The following is a 14,749-nucleotide window of genomic DNA, read 5'->3' on the forward strand; positions in this document are numbered from 1 at the left end:
TGTGTAACAGCCACCTGGCTTTGAAGATCCAGAATTTCCAAATTTTGTGTTCAAATTACTCAAGGATCTATATGGTCTAAAGCAGGCACCTAGAGCTTGGTATGATACATTGTCAGAATTCCTACTAGAACATGGTTTTACTAAAGGTACTATAGACAAGACTCTCTTCTACAAGAAACATGGGGAAGATATGATCCTAGTTCAGATCTATATGGATGATATCATCTTTGTTTCTATTAATGAAAAGCTTTTCCAAAGATTTTCTAAGCTTATGCAGAGTGAATATGAAATGAGTATGATGGGGAAATTAAGTTACTTTCTTGGACTACAAGTCAGTCAAAGAAGTGATGGGATCTTCATCAGCCAAACTAAGTATGTCAAGGACTTATTGAAAAAGTTTGGAATGGTTGATTGTTCACCTGCTTCTACACATATGTCTAAAGCAACAAAGTTGGATGAAGATAGAAAAGGAAAGAGTGTATATATTTCAAGCTATAGAGGAATAATTAGATCATTGCTTACTTAACTGCAAGTAGACCAGACATCATGTTTGTAATATGTCTATGTGTGAGATTTCAATCCAATCCAAAAGAATCACATTTGATGGTTGTGAAGAGGATTTTCAGATATTTGAAGGGGTCTCCAAACTTGGGATTATGGTATCCTAAGGGAACTGGTTTTGAAGCTATTGGCTACACAGATGCAGATTTTCCTGGATGCAGGGTTGACATAAAGAGTACTAGTGGAAGCTGTTAATTTCTTGGTCAAAGACTTGTATCCTGGTATAGCAAGAAACAACAATCTGTATCAACTTCTACAGCAGAGGCTGAATACATAACTGCCGGAAGTTGTTGTGCTCAAGTGTTTTGAATTAGAAATCGGCTAATGGATTATGGCCTAGTGTTACACAAAATTACTATCATGTGTGACAATACTAGTGCTATATCTATAGTGGCTAATCCAGTTAATCATTCTAGAACAAAGAACATTGACGTAAGGTACCATTTTATTAGAGAACATGCTACAAATGGTACCATTGAGCTCATTATTGTTCCAACAGAAAAACAATTGGGTGATATTTTTACTAAACCTTTGGATGAAGCAACTTTCACTAGACTTATAGGTGAAATTGGAATGTTTAATTCTTTATCCTAAGGCAAGAACTCAGCTGATGTTTTGCAGCAGATTAATTTCTAGTAAATCAAAATTAATTTGATTTAATTGGAAATTAACTGAAATATGAATTATATATATTTCAGAAATCTCTGCATATTTATTTTTGAAAACAAAAATTTTAACTTGGATTTTTTTCAAATTCCAAGTAAACTGCTCAGTTGTTAATTTACATCTTTAATATGTAAAATTAACACATGGCAGAATTAAGTTGTTCAAATGTATATAGAAAAATGAGTTCTCGATAAGTCTAACTGACTTATCGACAAGTCATTTTAAGACTTCTCGAGTGAGTTCTCGATAAGTCAATTCACTGACTTCTCGACTGACTTCTCGATAAGCTTTATTATGACTTATTGATAAGTCCTTGTAGAGTTCTCTAGTAGTGTTAATTCACAGAGTTCTCTACAAGTATAATTCTTAGACTTCTCAATAACTCAGAATTGAAATAATTTAACTTAATAAATTATTTTGGTAAAATACTTTTGGCAAATTTATTCTAATTTTATTTTGAATTTATTCAAATAAAAGTTGGAATTAATTCAGTCCATTTTTGGACAAACTGAGTATTTATTTGACATCTCGATAAGTCAATTTTAGTTCTCTGTAAGAGTAATTTAAAATGACTTCTCGATATGTTTTTCATTTTTTAAAATGACTTCTCGATAGACTAATTCCAAACGTCTATTTTTGAGTTCTCGACAAGTCATTTGCTTTTACTATAAATTCCCAGACATCTCGATACATATACATACTTACAACTTTCGAGATCTCAAGTAACCTAGCCTTTAAATCCAAAACTGATTTTTCTCTAGTTTTTACTCCTTTCTCATTAATTTTGCTCAGTATATCTCTGGTGGTAACTTGCTCAGTTGGAGTCCCACAAGTTGAGTTTAATGGACAAGATGTGAATAGAGCTTTGGGGATGCCAACTGCAAATCTGGTGGAGGTGCCAACTCCTGATGAACTGACTAGGTTTCTGGACTTCATCAATTATGGTGGCAGAATCAACTTGTCAAGCTTGAACAGGACCAAACTAAGGAAGGAGTGGTCCTTTGTCTTTGATTATGTGGTGAGGGCCTTCACATGCAGGAAGACTGGGTATGACAACATTTCAAGTGTGGTGCAAAAGTTGGTGTACTCAATAGCCCACAACAGACACTTGAATGTTGGTCTATTGATCCTGGAAGAACTTGAAACCAGGCTAACAATGCCCCTGCCAGCTAGAGGTAAGGAAATTTTCTTTCCTAGATTTATTATGTCCACTTTAAATCATAAAGTAACAGACATACACTTGTTAAATAGAATAATTAGCACTAGAATAGGCAATTGTAAGCAAGTATCCAAAATAATATTTGGTTCACTTACTACAAAGAATAAGGGTAAATGTAAGTCTGAGACTCACTCCATTCATTTTGGAGAGGTTGAGGACTTACCCTTACCCAGTGCCTGACAAGAGATCCAATGTACAATCTAGCACAGCTATGATTCCTGAACCTGTGGAAGTACAAACACAGGAATACCTACAGAGATCTTCCCAAGCTGCAACCATTTTTTCAAAATTATTAGTAGCTAGGAAACCAACCATCTCATCTTCTCAAAAGGATGAGATGAGTAAGAAGAAGAGAAAGGAGATCACCCTAACTGTTATAACTGAGAGTGGTGAGGATCAACATGAAACTGAGTCACCCTTGGTAAAGAGATCAAAGAAGAGTAAGGAAACTGAGCTGACCACTCAAGCCACCTTTGTATCCTCTCAACATGATGCAGTTGTAAAAATGGGGACTAAACACTCTCTAGATACATCCTCTCAACAGGGTGTGTTTATTAAAAAGAGCATTCACCCCAATATATCTTGTACAGAGTCTGCATAGCCTGCACATGAAGTAATTCAAGTGTATGGTAGGAGAAATAAGGATGACACATACAGTAATGGCACATCTTTTGAAGCTCCCTCATCTATTCAGGGGGAGCTGCCAACACTCACATCTGAGCAACACTCTCTCATATTTCAAATTTCTTCTCTACCAACAGCACTTGAATTCAATTCTCAAGTGCAATCTCACTCAAGTGACTTGGTTCAAGAAACCTTGCTCACCACCCAGACACTTCATTCAGACGATGAGAGGCTACTAGCTGGGGTAGACCTTGATGACACCATCAAAACCATGGGAGATTTATCAGTTTTTACTGAAGACCCCATGGAGATACAAAATGCACCTTCATGTGCAAATCAGTCTTCACAGACTGTAATGTTTGAGGGTAGTACTCTTGCGGGGAGCTATCTAAATCCTCTCCAATTTAATTGGAGGTTCCTCAGGTAGGAACAACTCCCCTCAAAACCCTAGCATAAATTGCTTTGGCAGTTGATGCTAGGAGTATAATTGCCAATGATCCTGCTATGGGGGAGGCAAGTATAGCACATTCAGGTGACAGTGTGGTGTAAGATACACAAGGGTTTGAGGCTGGTGTATATGACAGTAAACCAGTCAAATCCCCTCCAATTTAATTAAAGTTTCCCACTACAAGTGAAGGACAACACACTGTCAAAAACACAGAGCAATCTCTGAGTAAAACTGTGACTTCAGTCACAGGTGGTTCTGAATCTCAACCATCCACCTCACAACCTCAACAACCATACCTTGTCTCTAACTGGATCCAAGAAGCTGCACCTCAATCAAATCTTGAAGAGTTCAGGGTAGATCAGATTGCAGGCCTAGCACAAATCTCTCAACAATTGCAGACTTCTGACATGTCTAACCAGGACTATCAAGCAATCATGCTCTCCTATCAATCAGATGTCCAAGAACAACAAGACAAAATTGTTAATGAAGCTGAACAGGATGGCAACTGTGATGCTTGGCTGAACAAGGACTATAATCTGGAAATAGAGGATGTTTTAGCTAAGTTAGGGAAGATTATTTGACAATTTTGGACAGCAATTCTAAGGCATTGGCACCTAGTGAAGTCTATAATGCAGTCAATGAAGTTTTAAAGGCTCAACTCAAAGCTTTCCATCTCTTTTGAAAAGCACTAGAACTGAGATTGACTGGTCATGAAGATAGGATCAGGAAGCTGGTGAAGGATAAAATGGATGAGATTATAGCATCTAAAGTACAGATCACCTCCAAGTTCATGCACTTTGCTGAGCAAATGTCAAGGATGGATCTTACTTCTATTGAAAGAGAAGTCAAAAATCTCAAAAAATCATTCATCTCTCTTCATACAGTGCTCTAACAGCAAATCACTCACTCAAATGATACAAAGGTCAAGTTGAAGCAACTTCATCAAAGTAGATATGAGCCTTTAGCTTTGCTAATGGAAAGCAACAAAAAGGCTGTAGAAGAAACTTTTGGAACCTCAACATCTACTAGATCTTATTGGCCTGGCTCCACTTCTATAAATCTGCAAATTCAATTTCTCCAAAGCTAAGTCTCAGAATTGTAGACCTCCAATGCTTCCATTAATGCACAAGTCCAAGCCTTGACTTCTTTAGTCAAGAGTCAACAATCTGATATCCATACATTGGTGGACTCCCACAAGCATCTTCAAATGCAGAACTCTGTTGCTTTGGGAGCCATCATGGGCAAATTCAACATACCCCTACCTTCCCTACCTGAATAAGTGAGGCCAGAATCCAACTCCCCTCCTCATGTCTGTCACCAAGACTAGGGGGAGATTGAGGCTAGAATTCAACAATCTAAATTTAAGGCTAAAGAGACTGTTCTAATTGGTCAAAGCTCAAGTGCCCAAATTGATGTTGGAAAGGAAAGACTTCAAAGGGCTGCAGAAGGACCAAATCAAGATCAAGAATTCAATGTTCTTGCAGCACGAAGAGTGTCTCTTAAAAACAACTATATGACTTGCAAGAAAGATTTGACCAACAACATCAACTTCATAAGGGTAGTGGTAGTGACGATTGATAACTTTCTGGAGAAAAGGATTGTCATGAACATCAATGATGGTGGTGTAGACAGGTGCATTCAGTTGACTCTCACAAATCTTCAAACTCTAAGAGGATATGAACTTGATGTGATGATTGACAGAGTAAATCCAGTCATTCATGAAGATACTCAACTTCTCCTAGAGCTTAAAAAGGTACATATAAAAGCTTTTCCCAGAGCCTATCTATATCCAAACCAAGGAGCAGTTTACATCTGCCCAATGACCAAACAAGCCAGATATCTTCTTGTTCCCAAACATTGTGTCAGATCAAACATGAGGTCGATCATGACATTGCAGTCTGACTTGAAGCACAAAAAGAACAAGAAGCATGAAGATGTGGAGCTGATAAACATTTTGGAGAGATATCTTGTGAACCCTGACACCATGCTGCCAAATACACAGTATAATATAAGAAAAGACAAGGATGATGATGAGCAGAAGAAAGATGATCAAAATCCTTCTGGCTCAAATCCAAGTCAATTCACTAAGCCATCTGGAAGCAAAGGTGGAGAGAAGAAGAAGGAGGATGATACCTAATTTAAGTTCCTGTTAATAATATATTAAACGTATGTTATGTTTAACTCTATAAGCCCACGTAAAGCCCAATTGAGTTAACCCTAATTTCCTAATTAGAAGATATTGACACCTATAATTTTATACGTTCATACAAATTAATTTTTTAATTCATGAATCTTCACACTAATATCTATCTTGTAGTTTTTAAATATGATAATTAAGAAAATATATTGTTTGAGTTAAGATTTAGATTATTACCTTAAAATGACTAGAGGATAAGAAAAATTTCTTGGCAATTATCTTCAAATCTCCCAATATCCACTCCTTGATCCTTCCCAAATTTCTCCCTTTGGTGTGTATGTTTTTAGTATGTTAAATTGAGGTTTCTTGAATGTAGTGACAGCCTTCGAGCCATAAACGTATGATTGCGAGTGTATGAGTTGATTATGGCATTCTTAATCGTATTCATATGTCATGATCTTGACAATATTTTTGGGTTTTTTGATTGAAGTTAAGCTAAGAACAAAGGAATAGAAATGCAGAGAAAATAAAAGATAAAATAAAGGTTCATTTCATTTTATTCGATACCCTAAAATGAGAAGAAAGTATATTATATATGCATTAACACTCCTCTGGTGTATATATCATTGGGCCGAACTAAACTAACAACCCCATTCTAAATATTAGGCCCAACATTGTCACATAGGTCCAATCGTAACATACTCCACTCCTTCAAAATATCCTTGTCCTCAAGGATGTTTATAGCATCTTGTAATTTCTTCATAACTTTGACATATAGAACCTTCAATTTTCTTTGGTTTCCTTGTACTTCAATTTCTGCCTGCAAACCACTAAGAATTACCGCCTGAACAGTTGGACCATTAGTAAAGGCTTCTTCAGGATTAATAATCTTGCATAACTCATTCTTGTTGGAAAAGTCATGCAACAGTAGCTGGACTTTGGGAATTCTCAACGTTCTCGCACTTCCACTAATATCTTTCGTGTTCGTCCTCATAAACACTTGTACAAAATGATTCACCATATTGTTATCAAAATCTTCACCTCCCAAATGAGTGTAACCGGCAATAATTTTTACCTCAAAAATACCCTCTTGAATTGTAAAAAGTGACACATCAAAAGTACCCTCGCCTAAATCAAATATTAGTACGTTCTTCTCGCCAACACTTGAAGCCTTCTTGTCAAGACCATAGGAAATAGTAGCTATAGTAGGCTTGTTAATAATTCGCAGTAAATTAAGGCCAGAAATAACACCAGCATCCTTTCTTGCGAGCCTTTGCGAATCCTTGACATAATCTGGAACAGTAACAACATTCTTTACGGTTGAGTCTAACGCCCCTGCAATCTCTTTCAACTCGATAAGAATCCTAGAAGAGATCTCTTCAGCATCAAAATGTTCCTCTAAATCATTTGGAAAGCTTTTGTAGAAAGTTGCATATTCCTTATTAGTGATCTCCTCAGGCATCCGCAACCAGATAGGCTTCTGCTTGTTAGTTAACTCCCATTCATGAGTGACCTCCTTAATTTTCTTCTTCCTAGGCTCACTCTTTTCTTTCTCCTCCTCAACTTCTTCCACATCACCTTCCTTCTCTTGGTCTCCATCTTCTTCATCGTCACCAATCTTCTTCTCATTTATCTTCTCAACCCATAGATAAATGTGAAAATTAGTAAACTCCAAATGTTTCTTGATTAAGTCCTTGATACGTCTCACCTCAAGATACTCTATCTGATCTTCCTTAAAGCAACCAAGTTGTTTCCCATCTACACCTCTTGTGACTGTAAATGAAGCACCAGCTTGGGACTTCCAAGCATATTGTCCATCATCATTGTGCCTAGTAGTCACAATGACTTTATCCGCGACAAGGTAAGCAAAGGAGAACCCTACACCAAATTGCCCAATCAACCTTACATCAGCGCCAGCCTGCAGTACTTTCATAAATTCCTTCACCTCTGAACAGTTTAATTGAACATTTAATTCAATACTTTTGTCGAGCAACTCCAAACCACTTGGGTTTATACGACTTTTACCTGGAACCTTACCATACTCGTTCTCGTGAATCTTATAATATTTTAGTTCACCAACTTTGTCCCAACACTGAAAGCACTTCTTAACATGAACCGTCCTCCTAGTTACAACTGAATTCTGATGCAAATCACATATATATTTTCTCGAGGAAATTATCATTAATCCCCCTTTTGACAATTTGCTTGCGGTAAGTACTAATTCCATGTCTAATATCATGAGCCACTGATTTCCTCTGAAGCATATTTTCAAACAATTCACATTCTCTCGTGTTACAAGAAATATTAACCAACCCATATAAATTCATCTTCCAAGTGATCTTTTCATTACCAAAAAATTCATCAAACACTTGTGTTGCATTTACATCGTTTTTAAATTTAACACCAAAATTTTCAAAAACTTTACCATATTCGTTCTCATGGAGCTTATAAACCACAACCCTGTAATAATCTATTTTCAAAACATTCCAATAGAGTGTGGGAGAGTAAATAATTGGATTTGTACCTCGGGGAATCAATACTGGCGCTTTTCAGGAAAATACTCTCTCAGATTAATCATCGAACACCTTGTGTGCTGGTATTGCAGGTAGTAATTTCACCATATTTGAGCCTGTTTGCTTCGACTGTTTCTGCAGGGTTCTCTTTTCACAATCTTCAATAATTTCCAACACATCATCCTTAACTAGTTTGGATACATCTGCTCCAACTTCTTTTCCTAATATAGCCCCATTGACTAGCTTTGATGATTTTTCACAGCTTTTCCCCATCTTCTCAAGAATTTGAATTATTCGAGTCATTTTATCCTCCATATTGATCCCATCACCAACAGGACAGGAATTTGACACTTCGCAAGTTGTAACAGTTTCTTCATCTTTAAGCAGGCTAATCTGCCTCTCCTCAATTAACACTCGCATTTGATTGATTTTGTCATCCAGTTGAGTGATTTTGCTATCCATTTGGTGTAGAGAACACTTGGTAGTATCAGAAATCAGCATCGAAGATGTGGTAATATAAGTTGTTTCGGGAGTAGTGTAGAAATAATACGGTGGTTCTGGTGGTGGTTGAATATGATGGTAAACATGAGGAGGTGTTGGGGCAGGTGTATACTGATATGTAGGGGTTGGAGGTGGTGTGTACAGAGGAGTTACAAGGGATGGGTACTGGTAGGGATGATAGAAATTAGGGTTAGGGTTTTGAATTGGGAACAAGGAATGTTCAGTGACACTAGCGGCGGTAGACATGTCCGAGAAACCACTAGCTCTGATACCATTTGTCATGATCTTGACAATATTTTTGGGTTTTTTGATTGAAGTTAAGCTAAGAACAAAGGAATAAAAATGCAGAGAAAATAAAAGATAAAATAAAGGTTCATTTCAATTCATTCGATACCCTAAAATGAGAAGAAAGTATATTATATATGCATTAACACTCCTCTAGTGAATATATCATTGGGCCGAACTAAACTAACAACCCCATTCTAAATATTAGGCCCAACATTGTCACATAGGTCCAATCGTAACATCATCCAATTATCAATAAGGTTAAAATAACAATGGTGTTATAAACAGGGTTATCATGTGAGGGGTAATCGTAATTGAAAACCTCATTAACTTTAAAATAAACCAAAATGGGGGATGAGCGAGTTTGAAGAAGGGTTTTAACTCCATGTGGAGAGTACACTCTGGTAGGAAAGATACATGGAAGCAAAAGGAAATCATGAGAAAACATGAGAGATGTGACAAAAGAATGGAGGGGAAAAGAAGAGAGTGATTACGGTTCGGGTTATGCAAAGAGAAATATATGGAAGTGAAGTAGGAAAAAAAGGAAGGGGGCAAAAGACTCATTCTTGAATTTTTTTGGGCCGATATTGTGTAAATGTGTCTATATTTTTTTTTACCATATTCTATTTTTTGTAAGAGAAACATATTTATTAGGTCACAATGTACTCCAAATATAATAATATATATTTTCTAAGTGCAGCAGAATTAGGTCACATACTTCTTCAAATATCAATCAATCAAGTGAACAAATATAGATTGGTCCATATGCATTAATGGTAAGATATTCATTAAAGATAAAATGACTTTTTTTGGAGACTTATTAAGCTACATATTAATCTATATAAGAAATAACTATATATTTATTTTAGTTCAGTAGAATCGTCTAAGATTTCCAACAGTAAATCAGAGCATTAGATTGCATGAAACTGCATTGCAAATCTAGGCATGTATGAGCAATAAATTTCATAATGGTCTGCACTTGAGCCGAACACTTAGTTATCAAGATAATTGATATTAACTTTGAAATTCTTCACGCATCTCCCCCCAGTCCCCCCCAGTCCCCCCAGTCCCCCCCTCTCTCTCATATCTCCACTATCAATTCAAACTTGCCCACATTTTCCAATATTTTTCTAATTGAACCTATTGGGGTGTCCGACATCTCCCTATATTAATATTTGGCGCTGATTACGACACTATAAAGGTTATAGTTAGGCCTTATCCCCAAGTAGCTGATTTTGGTGTAGTGATAAACGTTTGATTCTAACAAGTGATATTAAAACAGGTCACGGGTTAGATTCTCATTGTCGCACATATTTATGAGATGTATGCCAAAACAGGTTGTACAACCATTATCTCCGAACAAGTACTTGTTAATTATGGCATATGTTGGAGCGATGGTTTGGGGTGTTCAACATCTTCCTATAAAAATTATATTTGTGCCTTATCCACAAATAGTTGTTTTTGGTGTAGTGATAAGCTCTTGATCTTAATAGTGCAATTCAACACAAAATTTTGTGTAAGTCCAAGAAATTTAGGCCACATTGTTCTCTAAATCTAATTTTATTTAACATTTCTTTATATAAAAATTCTAATTTATAAAATGAACAAAATATATACTATAAACTCAAAATATATACAAATATGAGCTAAATAACATCAATAATAAATGAAAAGCTAAACCTACGTCACCTAAATTGTTGATCATTTTTGTTATATTGTCAATCACCAAGTCAAATATAGTAAATCAATATCTTATCAATCATAGATATACCCAAGAATACATAGTTCAAATCCATTATTTTCCTAATTAAATTTGTATATTTCTTTTTCTGGCAAAGATAAATAATTAGGTAACTAATTACTTTGGAAAGAAAAGAGTTTTTCATTTTTTTAAGTGGGTGAATATTTCCTGTTACTTTATTATTATTTTATTTATTCCTGTATTTTATTCGTTGGATCCTAGGCTCGCTAATCATACATACATACATACATATATATATGGGGCTACTCTAATAGAATCCAATTTTAGAATAGAAACTAGAAACCAAATATTTTTTTTTAAATTACTTCGAAATATAACACACATGGTATGCAAATCGATTGTTGAGGGATGGAGAAAATACAGTGAAGTCATATTTTAAAACAAACTTACCCTTTGATGGAAAAAATCAAATTAAAAATAAAGGGGAAAAGTTGAGATTGTATGTGAGAGGGTGCAGATTAGTTGGGTGTTGTGTTTTTAGGGGGTATTACATTAGATTGATCTAATGTCTTAGATTAGTTTTTAGTTTTTATTTTAAATTTGGTTTCTATTTGATCATTTGCATATATATATATATACAAGAAATTTTCCTGTTTTCTTTTTTCCAATTTTCTAAAATTTTATCACTTTTCTAATTCTAAGAAATCTATTGAAAAATAAGAAAACATGTTCCAAATTAACTTAAACAAAAAAGTTGGGAAAAATATATATAAATACTTCTCAATTTAAAATATATAATTCTTTTATCTAATGAATGAACAATTGTAAATAATGTTATTGTCAACAAAAAATATATTATAAAAATTTGCTTTTAAATTATTTATTTATATTTATATAGTTTTTAATATTTGTAACATATATCAACTTTTATGTATATTATGTTAACAATTTATTTGTGAATATTTCATTAATATAATTTTTTAAAAATTTTATGCGAGTTTGTTTTGTCTTTATTATAAAATAAATATATTAATATTTAATTATATTACTATTAATAATATTCATGTATTCATGTATGATTCATAAAAAAGCAATATATTAATATATTGTGCATATATTACATAAAGAGAAAAGTTTTATGGAGACACATTTTTATCGGAGATCTCGAAGACCATCTAAATTTTGCAATCAAAACACTATGAAATATATTGTTTTGTGAAGTAAGTTCTCCAAATATCACTAATTCATTAAAATTGTTGAATATCATTTAAGTTGAATAAGTATAATTTGTATGTTCTGCCATTTGAATAAATGTTCGGCAAACTAAACATGTTTTGTAGAATAAAACATTTTGTAATGTTCTACAAGCAGTACATGATGTTCAAGATTTTGAATAAAATAATGATCTTTGTAGAACATAATTGACAAATTAATACGTTTGCAATATTTTTATGCAATATTTTAATTGCAGAACATAAGTGGTCTTAGTCTCGAACAAAAATGTGGTCTCCATATATCCTACTCCTTACATAAAAAGCTAGTGAATACAAATGTTGTGAATGTGTGTATATTAGGATTAGAAGTGTTGAACATGGCTAGTTTAAGATATTAGGGTTAGAAAGTGGGTGTTTTCTGTTTTTTTAGATTAAAAAATAATAAAAAACAATTTTCCACAGTTTTCTCATTTCGTAGTTATAAATGAGAAAAACGTGTTTTTCATATTTTTTTTTTATTTTCTGAGAAAAGTTTAATGGAAAACTGTGAAGTAAACAACTTAGTTCTCCACCATCACCGCCATTATAAGTCTTTGCAGCATTTTAGTTCTCTACCATCACCACCATTGTAAGTCTTTGCAGCATTGTAAGTCTTTTTCGTCCCGCACCTTCCCTGTCCAAAATTGAGGGCAAAATTCCTTGGTTGGTGATGATGATGAAGATTCTAATCAGTTTTTCTGGTGTATTTTAAAGAGGTGTACTATTACCTGAAATTCCTCCTCCCGAAGTTCTTCCTCCTATGACCGCTATGGAATCATATTCTTGAGGAAAGTTGAGTTATTGGGGCTGGGATTTTGCTGGCCCTAATAATTTGAAATATGGCAATTATTATGTTGAAAGAGGGTTGAATAAGTCAAAGTTGAAGGATTTTTTAAATTTTGATAACGGGTATTATATTCGTGTACCCAAGGATGGCGATCAGGTCTAGATGATGGTTGAGTACGGTATGCATGTGATACCACTAATTCTTTTTTACTAAGGGCTTTTCTTGAAGATACAGCCCTTTCACCTTGCCATTTATGAGACTATCAGGTGCGAAATGGCTCAATTAGTCCCCAGTGTTGTTGCCCAAGTGTCACGATTCATTGCTTATTGTGCGAAACACAAAGGATCACAAGATTGTTGATGTGAAGTCCTCTAATTCGTGCTAGCCTTCAAAATGGCAGTTTGTGTTCAGGCTCGAGCTTGACTTTGTGAAGCCTCGTGGTCCCGTTAGCTGAGGAACCCTCGAGCTTGGTGGAAGTATATGATACCGAGTTTATTTGTTCTTTTTTTGAAAGGGTTTCAAGTATATTATTACATACTTTGATGTTGGCTCTATTGTCTTTTTTACGTACTTTATTGTTATTATTCTTTATTATAGTCTGAATCCATGCCGCTAACTGATTTATTTTATTTACAGTTTTTGGGAATCCGTTGAAGAATATCCTAAGGAGGGGGTACCGAAGCCGAATATGAACAAAGCTATGTTGATGTTGGCAAATAAGAAGATTGGGGAAGCTGTTAGTGGGAAAGTGGGTCCGTTGGCCCGTGGGGGTGCTTTGGGTTCTTGAGCTAGTGTCAACATCAATCATGCTGAGAATAAGAGGCCGATGATCGATGTGGATATTATGGATGGTGGTGAGATCATGACCCGTAAGCGAGGTCTTGTGAAGTCTCATGTTGATAGGAGAACACCCCCAAATATATGAATGACTCTTTAGGTCAAGGGGTAGGGAAAACTTTGACCATTGTGGACTGTAAGGGTATCACTATTGCTCATGTGCATGTTTCAAAGGTCGAAGAGCCTCTTATTCAGGATTTTCAAGTTTTTAACCTACCACAAGACGCATCCACATATATTGCTCGAACAAAAAGAAGAGCTGTCAAAGAGGTTTTTGAACTGAGGGGGAATGGTAAGTCCTTTAAGTGTTGCGAAGCTATTTATTTTTTACTCTTTTTGTAGACTTTCCTAACTTGAACTGTTACTTTATTTTTCTGAACGGTCGACTTTTGAATGAACTTTGATTTTTGTTTGTTTTGTAGTTTATGTCTGATGTATGTAGAATGGAAAGTTTTCAGGCAGATGTTGACCAGCAACACCGAGACAAGGTCAACTTAGAGATAATGGCCGCTAACGAAGCCCGGAAAAAGGATGAGAAAAAGGTTGTGTTCCTCGAGGAGCACACTGACGAGGCCTTGCTTCAGTTTAGCAAGATAGAAGCTGTGAGGCTTGTCAAAGAAAGTTCAAGAATTGGAGCGTCAATATAAAGACATTGGCTTGATTAGGGACGATGAGGCGAAGAACGTGTCATCTTTGGAGTAGAGCTTTCTGAGTTGAAGAAGAAAAATGTGTTGTTAGTCATCAAGAAGAACGAGGGTCCTAAGGTTGAGGTGTATAGAGCTGTTCGCGAACCGAACCGTTCGCGAACAAGCTCGAGCTCGGCTCGTTAAGGACTCGGTTCGGCTCGGCTCCTTAAGGGCTCGAGCTCGAGCTCGAACACAAAAATGTGTTCGTTAAGAAAACGAGCTCGAGCCGAGCTTTTGGCATGTTCGGCTCAAGCTCGGCTCGGCTCGAAAAAAATTAAAAAAAAAGTTATTTTTTATATATTTAATTATTATGAATTTTATTCAAATTTTTTATAAATATTTTTAAATTATTGAACTATACGAATGTCAAAATATATATTTTAGTAATTTGAAAAAATTCAGATATTAAAAATTAATCTTTAATTTGATATTTTAATAATTAACAAGTGATTTGACTACTACTTGTAACTAGTATTTATTACCTGATCGGTGTTTCGATTTTTTGAAATTATTTATAAATGATCCAAACG

At 35.1% G+C, this 14,749-nt stretch overlaps 1 long non-coding RNA gene across 1 annotated transcript; it reads left to right on the forward strand.

Moving 5' to 3' along the window:
- The first annotated feature begins 12,488 nt into the window (after positions 1-12,488).
- Positions 12,489-14,475, forward strand: LOC141700883 (uncharacterized). The gene is made up of 3 exons (XR_012566574.1): positions 12,489-13,218; positions 13,333-13,825; positions 13,956-14,475. It is a non-coding gene; the product is annotated as an uncharacterized LOC141700883 (long non-coding RNA).
- The last annotated feature ends 274 nt before the right edge of the window (positions 14,476-14,749 follow it).

The sequence above is a fragment of the Apium graveolens genome, unplaced genomic scaffold, assembly GCF_009905375.1.
Source record: "Apium graveolens cultivar Ventura unplaced genomic scaffold, ASM990537v1 ctg3035, whole genome shotgun sequence".
NCBI classification, from domain to species: domain Eukaryota; kingdom Viridiplantae; phylum Streptophyta; class Magnoliopsida; order Apiales; family Apiaceae; genus Apium; species Apium graveolens.